The sequence below is a fragment of the Notechis scutatus genome, chromosome 1 (assembly GCF_049901735.1).
Source record: "Notechis scutatus isolate UNSWTSFEM ecotype Mainland chromosome 1, rNotScu1.2, whole genome shotgun sequence".
In the NCBI taxonomy this organism is placed as follows: domain Eukaryota; kingdom Metazoa; phylum Chordata; class Lepidosauria; order Squamata; family Elapidae; genus Notechis; species Notechis scutatus.
Window position 1 is genome coordinate 329266352 of NC_142009.1, and position 17743 is coordinate 329284094.

The following is a 17743-nucleotide window of genomic DNA, read 5'->3' on the forward strand; positions in this document are numbered from 1 at the left end:
CTGGATGTCCCTAGCTTGGTTCTGATGCACTAAACTGGAACAGGAAAATTATGGTTACAGGTAGTCCTCAACTTAGGGCCACGATTGAGCCCAAAACTGATGTTGCTAAGTGAGAAATTTGTTAAGTGAGTTTGCTCCATTTTACGATTTTTCTCGCTAAGTGAATCAATGCAGTGTTTCAATTAGTAACACGGTTGTTAGTTGAATCTGGCTTCCACATTGACTTGCCTTTTCAGAAGGTCGCAAAAGGGGTCGCATGACTCTGGGACACTGCAGCTGTCATAAATGTGAGTCAGTTGTCAAGCATTCACGTGTAAATCACATGATTATGGCAGTGGTGAGATTCAAAAAAATTTACTACCAGTTTTATGAGCGTGGCTTGGTGGGCGTGGCAGGGGAAGGATACTGCAAAATCCCCATTCCCTCCCCACCTCACTCACCTTCTTTCCAGCTCCATTCTCCTGTGCAGGGCAACAAAAGAAGACCCAGCCAATCAGCTGGGACTTGGGAGGCAGAGAAGAGATGGGCGTGGAGCCAGTGAGAGGGGGTATTTGCTGGTTCTCCGAACTACTCAAAATTTCCATTTCCGGTTCTCCAGAACTGGTCAGAACCACCTCTGGATCATGGAGATGCTGCAGCGGTCACAAGTGTGAAAAATGGACATAAGTCACTTTTTTCAGTGCCATTGTAACTTTGAATGATCACTAGATGAACTATTGTGAATAAAGGACTGCATGTGTTCAGATGTTATCCAGCAGCCCCAGAAAGATGGCTAGTTTATAAGAAGTATGGAAACCATAGCCAAGGAAGCTTTTTTTTTTTTTGAAAGGAGTCTTATATTATCAAATGTTCAATTATAATTCCTGTTGTAAGATATGTTTATCTCAAACTGATCCCTTCAGAGCCAAAACATATTTCTCAGTGCAGAAGAGGGTGGGGGTACCAATAGGCCTGTATATCCTAAAAGTTTATACAAGTTGAGAAAACAGTTTTAGTGGAGGGATCTTGGGGGATAAAACTCCCTCTTTCAAATAGCAATTTTGTACTAAGTCTCAGTTGCAACAAAATGTAATAGAAAATTTTGATTTTCTCTTTTCAATTGGTAATTCCAAATATCCAAAGAATTTATCCGGAGGGTCATGGTGTGTTGGTCTTCTTTCACAAGGGATTTTAAAAACAAATTTACAATTTGAGAGGTACGTGTCTCAGTCAGAATCCCGGTCTGTTTACATCATAGGATTCTAGTTGTGACATTGCACCTCCCATCTTGCAATTTGGATAAACATACCTGGTGCAATCCCCTTCCAGTCAAGGGGAATACAGGCAGTCCTCCCTTAATGACTGCCCTGTTTAGCAATCATTCAAAGTTACAACAGCACTTAAAAGGTAACTTTATGACCAGTCACAGCATCTCACTGTCACATGTTCACCTTTTGGGCAGTTCAAAACTGGCTTCTGACAAGTCAGTGGAGCAGTTGGCAGTAAACCTCAATTGTGGTCACAATAGTGGCCGTTATGTGAGGACTACCTGTAGAGCAGGGGTGTCAAACTCAAGGCCCATGGGCTAGATTTGGCCCGCAGGGTGCTTAGATCTGGCCTGTAGGATCGCCCTGGAAACAGCGAAAGGCCAGTGCCTCTGCCAGAGAAAACGGAGCTCAGGAGGGCCACTCTGTTTTTGTTGGCAGAGGGTTGCAGGAGGCCATCGCAGCCGAAAATGGAACTCGGTAGCGCTCAGGCCACAGGTTCCCCCAACACAAATGATGCCATGCTAGCCACACCCACCCTGGCCACCCCAAACCCAAACCCAACCCTGATGCAGCCCTCAATGAAATCGAGTTTGACACCCTGCTATATATATTTTGCAATTAACGCCAAGATTAACACTTGACCAACAATCAAGTAAACATTACCCCTATGAAGGGATTACTAAAGCAGACAAACATGCTACTGCTGCTGTCCATTCAGCTGGCTGTGGCTCTTAGCGATTCTGTGGGTCATGTCTTTTCATATCTTCTGATCTTGCACTACTTCTTTGAGTTTTTCTGTGCTCTGGCTGATGTCAGCTTTGATGTGTCTGGCCACCGTGTTTTTAGACAGCTTGGTTTCCTTTTACCGCTAACTTTTCCAAACATAATTGCCTTCTCCAGCAAATTCCCCCACATGTCACGGCCAAAATGAGTGAGATACAGTTTCATGATTTTGCCTTCTGGACACTTCTCATGTCCAGTGTTATCTGTACCAGTATTTGATTGTTAGTCACTTTTCCTGTTCAAGAAGCCCTCTCCAGAATCCCTCTCCAGAATCACAATGAGTCAATTGTCCTTCTGTATTACCCTTTTTTAAGGTCCAACTGTCACAACCATAAAAATATATCTACAGACCCCACACATCCTGGACATAAATTGTTTCAACTCCTACCCTCAAAATGACGCTATAGGGCACTGCACAACAGCACAACTAGACACAAGGACAGTTTTTCCCCCGAATGCAATCACTCTGCTAAACAACTAATTCCCACAACACTGTCCAACTATTTGGTAAGACTGTATTACTATTATTCTTCTCATCCTTTTTACTCCCTACCTCTTCCAATATGACTATAACCGTGTCGCTTGGATCTTTACAATTTATATTGTTTACTTGTTCTCTAGTATGATTTGACTGCTTATTAGTAACCTATGACTATCACTGAGTAGTGTGTCTTATGATTCTTGATGAATGTATTTTATTTTATTTTTTCCTTATGTACACTGAGAGCTTATGCACCAAAGACAAATTCCTTGTGTGTCCAATCATACTTGGCCAATAAAGAATTCTATTCTATTCTAATTCTATTCTATAAGTAGCTATGGGGAACTCAGTAGAGCGGAGTAACCTACGCAGACAAGCAAGCTAAGAGTAAACAATAGCCTTCTCAAGACCCACCAAGACCATTCCGGAGTCATTACAGTGACAGAGTAAGCCACTGGTATATAAAAATAAGACCAAACCCTATTTCCTTGTAGCACTGATGGTGTTACCTAGTTTGGTAATAAAACGTCTGCAAAAAACCCACCAAACTCAGAAAGCATCAAGAACCCCACTGAGGCAATAGTCCTGCATTAGGCATGGAGAAAGGACTTTCTCTTTGGTGGCTTCCAAATCATCTTCCTGTGTGTAAAAAGAAGCGAAGGACCGTTGTCCTCCTAACTTCTAACATCAGAAATTGGACCAAGCAACAATCTCAAAGCAAACACAGCCACAGACCCTCACAATCCTTGAGAAAAGGGACCCAAGCTTAGCTCCATTTGCTGCATCCTGGGTTCTAAGGGGAGAAAAAGAGAGAAATACGGAAGCTTGTGTGAAAAGATATATATATATATATATATATATATATATATATATATATATATATATATATATATATATATATATATATATATATATATATATATATATATATATATATATATATATATATATATATATATATAGACACACACACACACACACACACACACACACACATATTGCTCTGCTGTAAAACTCAGGGAGCGTCTCTCTCTCTCTTCCTGGCTACCTATTCTTGTGGTCACAACAGAGTCGAGGCTGGCAGTTTCCTGCTGTCTGTTCTATTTTGAACTTGGCTTGGTCTGACGCTCTTATTTTCGACTTTTGTTTCCACATTATTCTTCAGGATTAAATGTTTTAGAAACGCAAACGAAACAAGGAAGAATGGCAGAATACAAGCCTCTGGGCAGTTCCCCAAGGACACATTTGGGGTTTCTAAATAGAGGGCCAGATTTTATTTAATGATAAATTTTATTTTCTGGGCTCCAAGATCACCACAGATGGTGACTGCAGCCAAGAAATCAAAAGACGCTTGCTCCTGGGGAGGAAAGCTATGGCAAATCTAGACAGCATACTAAAAAGCAGAGACATCACCCTGCCAACGAAAGTGCGTATAGTCAAGGCTATGGTGCTCCCAGTTGCAATGTATGGCTGTGGAAGTTGGATAGCTGAGTGCCCAAGAATTGATGCTTGTGAACTATGGTGCTGGAGAAGACACCTGCAAGTCCCTTGGACTGAAAGGCGATCAAACCGGTCAGTCCTAGAGGAGATCAACCCGCTCCTTAGAAGGCCAGATCCTGAAGAAGGAACTCAAATACTTTGGCCTCCTAATGAGAAGGAAGGACTCACTGGAGAAGAGCCTAATGCTGGGAAAGATTGAGAGCAATAGAAGAATAGGACAGCAGAGAATGACATGACTGGATGGAGTCACTGAATAGAATAGAATAGAATAGAATAGGACAGGACAGGACAGGACAGGACAGAACAGAACAGAACAGAACAGAATAGAATAGAATAGAATAGAATTCTTTATTGGCCAAGTGTGATTGGACACACAAGGAATTTGTCTTGGTGTAAATACTCTCAGTATACATAAAGAAAAAGTACATTCATTAAGAATCAAGAATCATAACGTACAACACTTAATGATAGTCAATCAACAATCAAATCATACTAGGAAACAGTCAAGTGGGAGGTCAGAGGATGATAGAGGATAGGAAGGCCTGCAGGAACATTGTCATTGAGGTTGTGATGGGTCAGACACACAACTTCACAACTAACAACAACAACAAAATAGAGGGCCAGTGGAGTGTTTATGTCTATGTATTTGTGATGCCTGCTTGGTTATTTATGTGCTTGCAAGTGCAAGAAGATGGTGGAGTTTGTTTTAGGTTGACTTTGCATCTTAAATACAGAGAAAAATGCCGTTAGTGCTTACTTGATTAAAGACTGCTCAGAACTCAGAACTCTTTATTAGCTAGTTTACAGTTATGTTTTTTTCAGCACAGGTCATATACACTAAAGGAAATGAAATCTCATTCATTTAGAGGAATGTATATAATGCGAAATTCAAATCTTATAAAGAACTTCTGATTTTGTTGAATTACTGAATAAAAGAGTTGGAAGGGACCTTAGACGTCTTCTAGTAGTGCAAAAATGGGGAATTTTTTTTGCATCAGGCAGTTTCAAATGATGTTTTTGAAAGAAATTAATTTCATGGTCTTAAATGAAAATTACCAATTTGTAAGGGCTGTGGTGTACAAGCAGTTAGAAGGTTGATTCTGCTTATACCAGAATTGGAACCAACTTTCTGTTGCTAAGCAAGGTGGTCATTAAGTGAGGTGCACCCCATTTTTACAACTTGTTTTGCCGTGCTTGTTAAGCGAATCATTGCATTTGTTAACTGAATCGCCCAAACTGCAGACTTGTTACTATTGTCCCCATGCAAATATCTTCAGTACTTCTGCCAGGGGTTTTATCTAAAACATTTCATGACTTTTAAAGTTTCTATTTATTCCGCTGAACCCTTCTCGTTTATCTGCTATGAATTACTTTCAAAGTTTTTGTTTTCTTCAAAATCTCTTCATTTTTCTTAACCTCTTATAATCATAACAGTCCTTGCCCTTTTGTAAATTACATTACATTCTTCTGCAACCATGGTTTTTCTTCTTACCCATTGCACAATATTTTTCTCTCACTTTTTTTTTTTTGCAGCAATTTTTCTCTTCCACGTCTCTCATTTTTTCCCCTTTCCCCTTTTCTTTTGTGATCCTTTTTATTTCTCAAGATTCAGTCCTGGAACCACCAAAAGTGGGTCCATTCAGCTTCCAGAATCTCGTATCATAATTCATAATGTAGCATCATAATTCACACTTTCTTAAATGATCAAATTAATCGCATCTTTAGATCAATATTTATTCATTTTCCCGTATAGGTAGTCCTCGACTCACGGCCACTATTGTGCCCAACATTTCTGTTGCTCAGTGAGACAATTGTGAAGTGACTTCTGCCCCGTTTTATGATCTTTCTTGTCACAGTTGTTAAATGAATCACTGCAGTTGTTCTGTTAGTAACATGGTTGTTAAGTAAATGCCATCCTAAGTTGCATTAACAGAGGGATGCAATTGAGATCAAGTGAGGTACTAACACCACTATAAAGGCTTAGTAAGGCCACACCTAGAGTCCTGCATCCAGTTTTGTTCACCACTTTACGAAAAAGAGGTTGAGACTCTAGAAAGAGTGCAGAGAAGAGCAACCAGGATGATTAGGGGACTGGAGACGAAAACATGAAGAACGGTTACAGGAACTGGGCTTGGCTAGTCTAGTGAAGAAAAGAACCAGGGGAGACATGATAGTAGTGCTCCAATATCTGAGGGGCTGCCACAGAGAGGAGGGGGTCAAGCTATTTTCCAAGGCACCTGAGGGCCAGTCAAGGAATAATGGGTGGAAAATGAACAAGGAGAGATTCAAATAAGGAGAAATTTTCTGACAGTGGGAACAATCAACCAATGGAACAGAAGTTGCCTTCGGAAGTTGTGGGAGCATCGTCACTTGAGACTTTCTAGAAGAGATTGGACTGCCATCTGTCAGAAATGGTGTAGGGCAGGGGTCCCCAACCACCAGTCCGCGGACCGGTACCGGTCCGTGGAACAACTCCTACCGGGCAGCTGGCTTGCTGGGCGCCGCCATCTTTTTTCATGAAAAGTGCTTCCGGTGAGCTTTTCCGGTAGAAAGCTCACCGGAAGCACGCTTTCATCAAAAAGATGGCGGCGCCAGCTGATGCCGGTACCGGGCCGCGGCGCCCAGCTGATGCCGGTACCGGGCCGCGGCGCCCAGCTGATGCCGGTACCGGGCTGCGGCGCCCAGCTGATGCCGGTACCGGGCCGCGGCATCAAAAAGGTTGGGGATCACTGGTGTAGGGTCTCCCACTTGGGCAGGGGGTGGGTGGACTAGATGATCTACAAGGTCCCTTCCAAGTCTGATTATCTATTATCTGAATCCAGCTTCCCGTTGACTTTGAAGGTTGCAAAAGGGGATCACATGACCCAGGGACACTCAACCATTAGAAATCCATTCCAATTGCCCAAGCATCCGAATTTTGTTCAATTGACCATGAGGATGCTACAAGTGTGAAAAATGGTCATAAGTAACTTTTTACAGTGCCGTTGTAACTTTGTACGATCACTAAATGAATGATTGCAACTCAAGGACTCCCTATATGTACATATTACTAGGCCTGGGTCTCTCAATGGCGCCATCTCTTTTTCTGTAGCCTCTCAGCTTGTAACTGTTAGGTAGATTAATTTCACTGGGTTTTTTTTTTGCACAGAACATACTGCAAAATCCCCCAAAATGTATACTGGTCCTCCTGTTGTCACCATTCATTGGAGCATAAACGTGCCATTAATCACCACCCTATGGGTTCCTATGTTAATATTTACCCCTAACAACTCAAATGGCATCAATTCCTTTCTCCTGACCTACATTTTAACCCCTTCGTTCACAATTAAGCCCACCCTCTGACTTCCTTGCATATCCTCATCCACTCCAGGCCAGCCAGATTAGAGCAGGGGTCTCCAACCTTGGCAACTTTAAGACTTGTGAACTTCAACTCCCAGAATTCCTTTGCTGGCTGAGGAATTTTGGGAGTTGAAGTCCACAAGTCTTAAAGATGCTAAGGTTGGAGACCCCTGGATTAGAGCATCTTCATTCAAACTCTAGATCGGGGTCTTCAAACTTGGAAAGTTAAGACAGAGGGCTAGAATCAAGATCATGTGAAGTGTTTATACCACTTTATGATGCCTCAGTAAGACCACGCTTGGAATACTGCATCCAGATGTTGGGACTCTAGAAAGAGTGCAGAGAAGAGCAACAAAGATGATTAAGACAAAAACATGAAGAACGGTTGCAGGAATTGGGTATGTTTAGTTTAATGAAAAGACGGATTAGGAGTGAAATTATAGCAGTCTTCCAATGTTTGAGGAGCTGCCACAAAGAAGAGGGAGTCAAGCTATTCTCCAAAGCACCTGAAGGCAGAACAAGAAGCAACAGATGGAAATTAATCAAGGAGAGAACCAGCCTAGAACTAAGGAGAAATTTCCCTTTTCAATTAATCAATGGAACAATCTTTCTCTAGAAATTGTGGGTGCTCCAACACTGAGGCTTTTAAGAAAAGGTTGGATAAGCATTTGTTTCAAATAGTACAGGGTTTCCTGGTTGAGCAAGGAGTTGGACTAGAAGACCTCCAAGGTCCCTTCCAACTCTGTTATTCTGTTGTGCTTATGGACTTAATGACCATAGTAACAAGGCTGGCTGAGGAATTCTGGGAGTTGAAGTCCACAAGTTTTAAAGTTGTCAAGTTTGGAAATCCCTTTCCCTTTTTCTTAGTGTCATGATTGTCACCCACTGCTACCCATCATTGCTTCTGTCAACTGCAGCTTTCACATCCTTTTTAGGAAGCCAGAAAAGGTATCAACTAAATCAGGGGTTTTCAAACTTTTTCAAAAGGCCACCGATTCAGTTGTTTTTTACGAAAAAAAAATTTCATTCCCATAACTGATAGAGAGGCAATGCTTTAGTGATAGAACATTGGTTGTGTTTGAGTAAACGTTGTTGCCATCGTTGTCGTTAGTCTTTCCCAGAACTGACCAGGTCCATGATGTGGGGTGGGAATCCAGCCCCTGATTGACTGCCTCCAAAGCAGGAGTCTACCAATGTCATATTATTCCACAACAAGTCGTCTTCGACTCATGACCGCAGTTGGGACTGGAACTTCCATCGCTAAGCAATGAGGTTGTTGAATGAGTCACAACCAATTTTCCGACCTTGCTACTGCAGACATTAAGTGATGCTGAACTTGGTTGTTCAGCAAACACGTTGCCTCCAGAAGTTGTGGATGGTCCAACACTGGAGATTTTTAAGGAGAGTTTGGACAACCAGCCTCAAATTAATCTATCTATCTATCTATCTATCTATCTATCTATCTATCTATCTATCTATCTATCTATCTATTTATTATTTGATTTGATTTGATTTGATTTGTCAATCACTTACAAGATAACAGGTATAAGTATAAGCATAATTATGAATACATGAAATGGATACATATAAGAAAAATGAAAGAAACAATAGGACAGGGACGGTAGGCACGATTGGTGCGCTTATGCATGCTGCCTACAGACCTCTTAGGAAAGGGGTGAGGTCAATAGTAGACAGTCTAAGGTTAAAGTTTTTGGGGTTTGGGGAAGAAACCACAGAGTCAGTGGTTTAGGGCAGTGGTGGCTAACCTTTTTGGGCTCCAGTGTCAAAAATTGTGCATGCGTTTGCACGCTTGTGCTCCTATGCCAGCACCCAGAAGGCAATGCGCACGCCCCCACACCCTCTATGCATGGCAAAGCCCACCAGAGGACACCAAAAAAAGCCCAAGGATTTTCAAAGTTTCAAGGCTTCTAGTTGAAGAGTAGCCAATTTCCTTGAGCAGGAGACGGCCAAGGTCAAGAGACAGAAAATGGTCTGTGTTCATGTGAATGTTACAGGTAGTCCTCCATCTACAAACACAACTGAGCCCAACATTTCTGTTGTTAAGGGAGACAATTTGTTAAGTGAGTTCTGCCCTGTTTTATGACCTTTCTTGCCCATAGTTGATAAGTAAACCAATCCAGTTGATAAGTTAGAAAACCGGTTGTCAAGTGAATCGGGCTTCCCCATTGACTTTGCTTGACAAAAGGTTGCAAAAAGGGAACGCATGATTTTGGGACACAGCAACGGTCAGAAGTATGAACCAGTGGCCAACCGTCTGAATTTTGATCACATGATCAAAGGGGTTGCAACAGAGGTTGTAACTAGGAAGAATGCTCATAAGTCACTTTTTTTAGTGCCGTCGTAACTTTTTTTTCTTTAAATATATTTTTTATTTCTACAAACACATCATTGTGTAAACAGTGTGATTCCAGGTTGATCTCGGAGCAAAGCCACGGTGGTCACGGACCTCGCTCCAACAGCGACGGAAGTCCAGCCGGAAGTCGTGCCATCGTAACTTTGAATGGTCACTAACTGAGCTGTTGTAAGTCGAGGACTACTTGTATTTCCTCTTAGTCTTAACCTCATCTTGTGGAACGCTGATGATGGTGTTATCCATTTAGTTTTGTCCAACCCTTGGCGATTCTGTGGAGCCAGGTCTCTCACATCTTTTGATCTTGTATTACTTCTTTGACCCAAAGATGCTTTTTTCAAGAGGCAACTGGACTTTCTGGTTTTTCTTTGAAGACGTTTTGCTTCTCATCCAAGAAGCTTCTTCATCTCTGACTGTGAGGAATGGAAGGATTTATACTCCTTGCAGACAACTGGTCATTTGCATTCTTTTAGCAGGTCGTTACGATGCCCTGGCGGTTTATCTGTGTCATCAGAGTCACCTGAGTGGTGCAAATGGGTGTGGATCCTTCTTAGAAAGGAAAGGAAAGGAAAGGAAAGGAAAGGAAAGGAAAGGAAAGGAAAGGAAAGGAAAGGAGGATCCACACCCATTTGCACCACTCAGGTGACTCTGATGACACAGATAAACCAACAGGGCATCTTAACGACCTGCTAAAAGAATGCAAATGACCAGCTGTCTGCAAGGAGTATAAATCCTTCCGTTCCCCACCATCCAGGATGATGATGTAATGAAAGGGCTTTGGGCAATTCCTATTATAGCTCTACCTGGAGATCTTTGTTATGTAAAATAGGCTGGCCGCCCATTAGCAAAGGTGGGGGGGGCTGAATTTCTGCTTCTGAGGTGGGTTTCTGCTTCTGAGTTTCTACTCTTTTTAGGGGAAATATTCTGCCTTTTTCATATTTCCTAGGATATTTTATTTTTCTAGGAATGGGGTGGGTGATAACTTCCTATAGGAAGACCTTGACTTACAACAGTTCAGTAAGTGACTGTTCAAATTAACAACGGCATTGAAAAATGTGTCTTATAATAGTTTATTATAGTTATGACCTTTGCAGCATCCCAGGATTATGTGATCAAAATTCAAATGTTTGGCTACCGGCTAATATTTTTGACGGTTGCAATGTCTCAGGGTCATGTGATTCCCTTTTGCAGGTCATGTGATCCCCTTTGGTGACCGTCTGACAAGCAAAGTCCATAGGGAAGCCAGATTCACCTCACAACCAGGTTACTAATTTATCCACCACAGTGATTCGCTTAACAACTGTGGCAAGAAAAGTCATAAAATGGGGCAGAACTTACTTTAGAAATATCTCACTTACCAAGAGAAATTGTGGGCTCCATTGTGGTCATAACTCAAGGATTGCCTGTACTGATGCTGCTCATATTATTTTAACAAGGAGGGATATGTGATGCATTGATACACGCAGGATATTGGGATGCAAGTATGAATGATTTCAATAGAATATTTATTTATTTATTTATTTATTTTATTTTTTATTTATTTATTTGATTTGCCAATTGTTTACAAGATAATAAGTATAAGTGTATACATAGTTGTGAATACATGAAATGGGTACATATAAGAAAAATAAAAGAAGAATAAGAGAAACAATATTATATCAATATTATATCAATTATAACAATATTATATATAACAATATAATATCCTCAATATATTGAGGATCTCACCATACAAAATCAGCCCAGAGGTGGGTATTCAGCAGGTTCTGATCAGTTCTGGAGAACCGGTAGCAGAAATTTTGAGTAGTTCGGAGAACCAGCAAATCCCACCTCTGACTGGCGCCGCCAACCCCATCTATTCTCTGCCTCCAGAGTCCCAGCTGATCGGCTGGATCTTCTTTGGTTGCCCCGCACAGGAGAACAGAGCTGGAAAGCAGGTTAGTGGGATGGGGAGAGAATGGAGATTTTGCAGTCACTTTCCCCCAGGAGTGAGGAGGGAATGGAGATTTTGCAGGGTCCTTCCCCTGCCACGCCCACCAAGCCACGCCCACCGAACCAGTAGTAAAAAAATTTGAATCCGCCTCACCAAGGAACCTCCAGTTCCAAAATGAAGTCAAAAAAATTGGAGAAAGATCAGCTTTCTAAAGGCCATTCTTAATTCAGATTGCACAGCTCTGTCTTAGCCTCAGAAAGATTAGAAACTTAATTGTTTCATAGCTATTATAAAAATTAACTCAAAGCTAAATTCTGTAGCTGACAAAACACGGCACGCTCCCTGTTTGGAGCTAGGGCACTGGATCCATTAAAATCCATAATATTAATTTTTATTCCATAATTAGCCCTTGGCAGATGAGAAATCAACGCTGCTTTCCAGTTTCCCTTAATGAGCTTTCTAGGGAAGACGTGGCTGATGAAACCTGTGGATTTTTTTACATAAGATTTGCCAGCCAATCAGGTCTCTACCTGGTATTGTCTTCCTGGGTACAGAATGGAGCTGAAGCTTTAGTCTCACGATGGCCTTCTAAGCAATGGCAAACATTAAGCTCACCTTTTTGATCCCTTTGATTGATTGGCTTATTCCTCGGCCTTTGTAAACATTTTGATAGAGCCCCGACTTGTCGACTTTCTTTGTTTTCACAGCCCTGGTTAAAAAAGCATAAGAACAGCTGAGACACCTTTTCTTCCTCCTTTTACGGAAGCTCAATGTGTAGATGGGTGGTTTTTGTGTGTGTATGTATGTATGTATGTATGTATGTATGTATGTATGTATATATATGTATGGTATTCAGCTTTGTTCGGGTATTTTCCCACGTCATTATAGTTGTGCTTTTAAAGTTGTAGCAACATTTCGGCAGAATCTCATCTGCCATCATCAGGCTTCTGTATTGTGTTCGGTCTGACAGAACACAACACAATACAGAAGCCTGATGATGGCAGATGAGATTCTGCCGAAATGTTGCTACAACTTTAAAAGCACAACTATAATGATGTGGGAAAATACCCGAACTGTGCCAATGAAGTGAGAAGTCCAAGTTTCCAAAGGAATATACACAAGCAGACAAGACCAGTAATGACAGGGTTAAATTCCTTTGGCCAGGCAAGTCTTTGGCAGTCTCATACAAGCTGTCTGCCAAGTGCGATAATAAAGCAAGAACATAAATCACAGGCTATCGCCACACACACAGAATCCGTCTCGGAGCTGCTCTCACAAATTAACACGTTGTCCCGAACAAGAATCCAGAACTAACACACCCACTTTTATTCTCTGTGGGGCGTGTCAGTCCCTCATCTCAGTCTCTAATTTGTCCTTTCCTTTTACGTTGCAACTTACACTTTTGCCTGCACCATTGCCTCACATCAAGCCAGCATTCCTCCACTTGATCCTCAGTCAGAGGCTCTGATACGTTCTCCTGATTATCTGCCGACACCTGAGGCACAATCAGGGGGGAAAAGATTCTCCATTTTAGGGAGGAGAAAAAGCTAGGACTTTGACAGTGATGGCAAACCTTTTTATTGTGGTGTGGCGAAAGCGTGAGGGTGCCGGCGCCCACAATGCAATGCGACCCACCCACCCCTGCACACGTGTATGCAACACTCCAGCCCCGCCCCTTTACCTCACACTGCACATGTGCACGCCTCCCAGCTGATTTTTGGCCCGTTTGAGGCCGTTTCACCCTCCCGGTGGCTCGACGGAAGCCTCGGGAGCCTGAAAACGGGCCCATTTTGGCACTTCCTGTATTTCCGGAAGGTCCATTTTTTGACCTCCCGAGGCTGCAAAGGCTTCCCTCGAGCCTCCGGAAGGGCAAAAACGGCCTTCCCCGAGCTCCAGAGGCCCTCTGGAGGCTGAAAACAGGCACTTCCAGTATCTCCAGTATCTTCCAGTAAGGCCCATTTTTCGGCCTCCAGAGGCTTCCCTCGAGCCTCTGGGAGGGCAAAAACGGCCTCAAACAAGCCGAAAATCAGCTGGGAGGCATGCACATGCGAAGTGCAGCTAAGTTTGGCTGGGGCTTGCGTGCCTGCACAAATGGCTCTGCGTGCCACCTGTGGCATGCGTGCCACCTGTGGCATGCGTGCCATAGGTTCGCCATCACGGGACTATGAGATAAAGTCTGCAGAAAGGTAGATGGCCACTAGATGGAAGCCAAAAGATAAGATTTTCCTTATTTCTTTGCTGCCATCTGTTGGTCAGCTTTTATAGCGCAGTTCCGGTAAAGTCGGGCAGTGTTTCTCAACCTTGGTGATTTTCAAATGTATGGACTTCAACGTGTGGAGTTGAAGCCCGCACACAACTGAAGGCTGCCAAAGATGAGAGAGACTGCTCTAGAGAAAGACTTAAAAATTGCAATGTGTATTTCCATTTTATAAGATAGCTAACTCGGAATCGATTCTTAGTAATTGAGACTGAACTTACTACAGGGCTCAGTGCCATTCAGTGATTTGCATAGTGTTGTCGTTGTTACTTATTTTTAGCTTATGTTTGGTAGTGATTCTTAATCCCTTTAAAGTGAGAGATTCAATTGCTCATAACAAATTATGTTTTTTAGAAGGCCGTAGCCTCCAGGATGCTTTTAAATCCCTAGTTTATTTAATTGTGTTACCTTTTTTCATTCTTTCGTTTTCATTTTTGTGCTTGTTTATATATTAAGAGAGAGAGAGGAGAGAAAAAGAGGGATGTAAGGAAGGAAGGAAATCACATTTAAAAAGAGCAAAAAAATTGTAGGATAGTGTAGGGGTCCCCAAACTTGGTGGCAACTTTAAGACTTGTGGACTTCAACTCCCAGAATTCTGGAGTTGAAGTCCACAAGTCTTAAAGTTGCCAAGTTTGGAGACCTCTGTCTTGGTGCAATATGTCAGCCAGCCTTTCTTAGTGTGGTTACTAGCTTGTTGCTTTGCATAATGTGCAAAGCTAGCCAACGCAGATTGGAAACCTACATTTATCATTTACAGGTAGTTTTCAACTTATAATGACAATTAGGACTAGAATTTTCATTGCTAAATGAGGCAGTTGTTAAGTATGTCACGCCCAATTTTACAAACCTTTTTGCCATCATTGTTAAGTGCATCCTTGCCAAGCACCTGAATTTCGAGCACATTTGAAGTGATGAAACCCACCCATTTCATAATGTGGTTAATATGGGCAAAATAGGAAGGAGGGCAGGTGGTCCTCGACTTACAACCACAATTGAGCCCAAAGTTTCTCTTGTTAAATGAAACGTTTGTTTCATTTATAAGCAGAAATCAATGACCTGACATGCATTAGGTAGCTATTGAATTAAGAGCTGTTTGGCAGTGGAACAGACTCTGCCTTGGGTGGCACTAAACTCAGTTTAAGCTGAGATGGGGCAGCCATATCTCAGCTATGCCTTTGATAGGAGGTTGAACTGGATGACCTTGAGGCTCCCTTCCACTCCAGTGGGACTTTAACTTACAAAATAAACCTGAACCAGTTGCCAGGCCTCCAAATTTTGATCACATGATCATGGCGGGGGGTGCTGCAACATTCAATGTGGAAAACGGTCGTAAACCACTTTTTTCAGTGCCATTGTAACTTCGAACGGTCACTAAATGAAATATTGTAAACTGAGGACTAACTAGTTCATTTTTACTGTCTTTATATTTATTCCAAAAGTTAAAATTCAAAACTCGGAAAGAAAAAAGAGATTTTTTTTTTTTACCAAATAAATAAATAAATAATAAGCGAGATGTTGGGGGGGAAAAGTGGATTTTTTTTTTTTAAAAAAAAAGACACAAACACATATGCCGTGTTTTCCATCTTTGAGGCAGTGGAAAACTATAGCAGCATGAAATTGTTGGTCCTTGTTGCCGGTCTCTAATCTGCCTCAGTTTCCAGCCAGTATCCCATCCATAAATTACTGTGACTGCTTCTAAAAAACTGAGATGGTTGCCTTTTGCAAATTAAAAGTTTTCTGTCTGGAAACAGGCTTGGGTGGGGTGGGGGAAGGGGCTTCCCCGTGGGAATTTTTTTTTTCAATTTCCCCTTCCCATCACGGTCTTCGGACAAATGTCTCTCTTGACTGCACCTTTTGGTGCCCTGCGTGGGTGATGACACATCGAGCCCTCCGCGTTGGGGTCATGGGAAGTTGGTCACCGTTTCCTTCCATCTCTTTATAATTAGTTCTGATCAGCTAAATATAATCCGAGATGCTTAAGAGGCAGGAGATAAGAGAGCAAAAACAGCAGGGCAGGGAAATGAAAATACACACCAGCACTTGGAATTCACCAGCGTGAATGGAAAAGTCCCTGGAACCGACAAGAGCTGGTTTAGGATTCTCTGTGGTGCCATTAGGACTGGATTCTTAAATGGTGAAAGTGTAATATTGATAGTCCTCGACTTACGACCACAATTGGGCAAAAGATTTCTGCTGTTAAATGGGACATTGTGTGATGACCTGGGGTGTGACACAAAGGCAACCCAACCGTATAATAAGCAAGGGTCCCTTTATTAGCTCCAACTTTGACCCCAATGATCCAGTTACCTTCCGGTCTGGAGAAAAACTCTCCCAGGAACCTGCAACGGCCTTTGGCTGCCGATATTCCAATCCAAAGCAGTGTAAACAGAAAACTTTAAACTATAAATCCAACGAAGCAAGATAAGGTAATAAATCCAGCAGGGCAAGATAAGGAGTTCCGGAAGTGAAGTAACATGGCAGTAAATCAAACGAGTTGGGAGGATGCCAGGAACTCACATAACAGCAGCCAACATGAGATAAACTCAAACATTTGTTTCCGACAAACGCCCCTCCCAAACTGCCTCTCCTTTAAACTCCCTCCCCAGGTGTGCCTTGTGAAGGGAATCAGGGCCCTTTCCTCCTCCCGTAAGCCAGGCAACCCACATTGCTCTCTTCTCCGTTCTCCGTTCTCATCCTGCGTGACCTAGGATGAAGAGGGGGTGGGCCTGGGTCTTCCTCTGAACCCCCTCTCCCTTGTTCTACCTCTCCCCTGCTCTGCTTGACTTTGCCCTTCCCAGTTTCTCCACAGCCAATGGAGCCACTCTCCCGCTCCCTGATGGCTGTTCGTTTTCCTCCTCAGATTCAGACTCCAACGGGGGTGTCAACTCCCTGACAGGGGGCATGACACGTTTGTTCAGTGAGTTTTGCCCCATTACACGGCCTTTCTTGCCTCTGTTGTTGAGTGAATCACTGCAGTTGATAAGTCATTAACCCAGTTGTTAAGTGAATCTGGCTTCCCCCATTGACTTTGCTTGTCCGAAGGTCACAAGAGGGGATCACATGATCTTGGGACACAGTTATAAATAGGAACCAGGTGCCAAGTGTCTGGATTTCCCATCATGGGAATTCTGCAAAGGGCGTAACTGTCAAAAACGGTCATAAGTCGCCTTTTTTTCAGTGCCATTGTAACTCCGAATGGTCGCTAAATGAACTGTTGTAAGTCGAGGACTACCTGCATAATAATATTTATAGCATACAAGCAGTCCTTGACTGATGATCACAATCAAGCCCAAAATTTCCGTTGCTAAATGAGACAGCGAAGTGAGTTTCTTTCGCCCCATTTCACGACTTTGTGCTGCAAATTGTTAAAATCTGGCTTTCCCCACTGACTTTGCATGTCGGAAGCCAGCTGGGAAGGTCGCAAATGGTGATAACGTGAGCCCAGTGCCATTGTCTTAAATACAGGCCAATGGCCCGCTTTCCAAGACAGTCCTTTTGAAGTTTCTTTATGGACTGCATTTATTTGAACGCAGCCCACGGAAATCATGTTTTATTGATGGCAGAGGAATGGAAAAATTGACTGTTGCTGATTTTGACGCTTGTTGTGGGCAGCAGGTCAGCATGAGAAGATTTATTGGTCTGCTGCCTCCAGAGTTGGAGTAATCCCACGTTACAGACTAACTTTGCAATCATGGTTTTAAAGTGATTTGAAATGGACTTCGTTGCTACGTGACTCCTTTCCCCCCCTCCCTTTAGGATCAGTAGTTCATGCAACAGCTAAAAATATCCCTTGGACTTCCATGAAATGTGAAAAATCTCCAGATTCACAGAG

The 17743-nt window shown here is 42.6% G+C and overlaps 1 protein-coding gene across 1 annotated transcript in view; it reads left to right on the plus strand.

Moving 5' to 3' along the window:
• MEF2B (myocyte enhancer factor 2B) overlaps window positions 1-17743 on the plus strand; it is a 59379-nt gene that overhangs the window by 16150 nt on the left and 25486 nt on the right. The gene's annotated exons all lie outside the window — the stretch shown is intronic.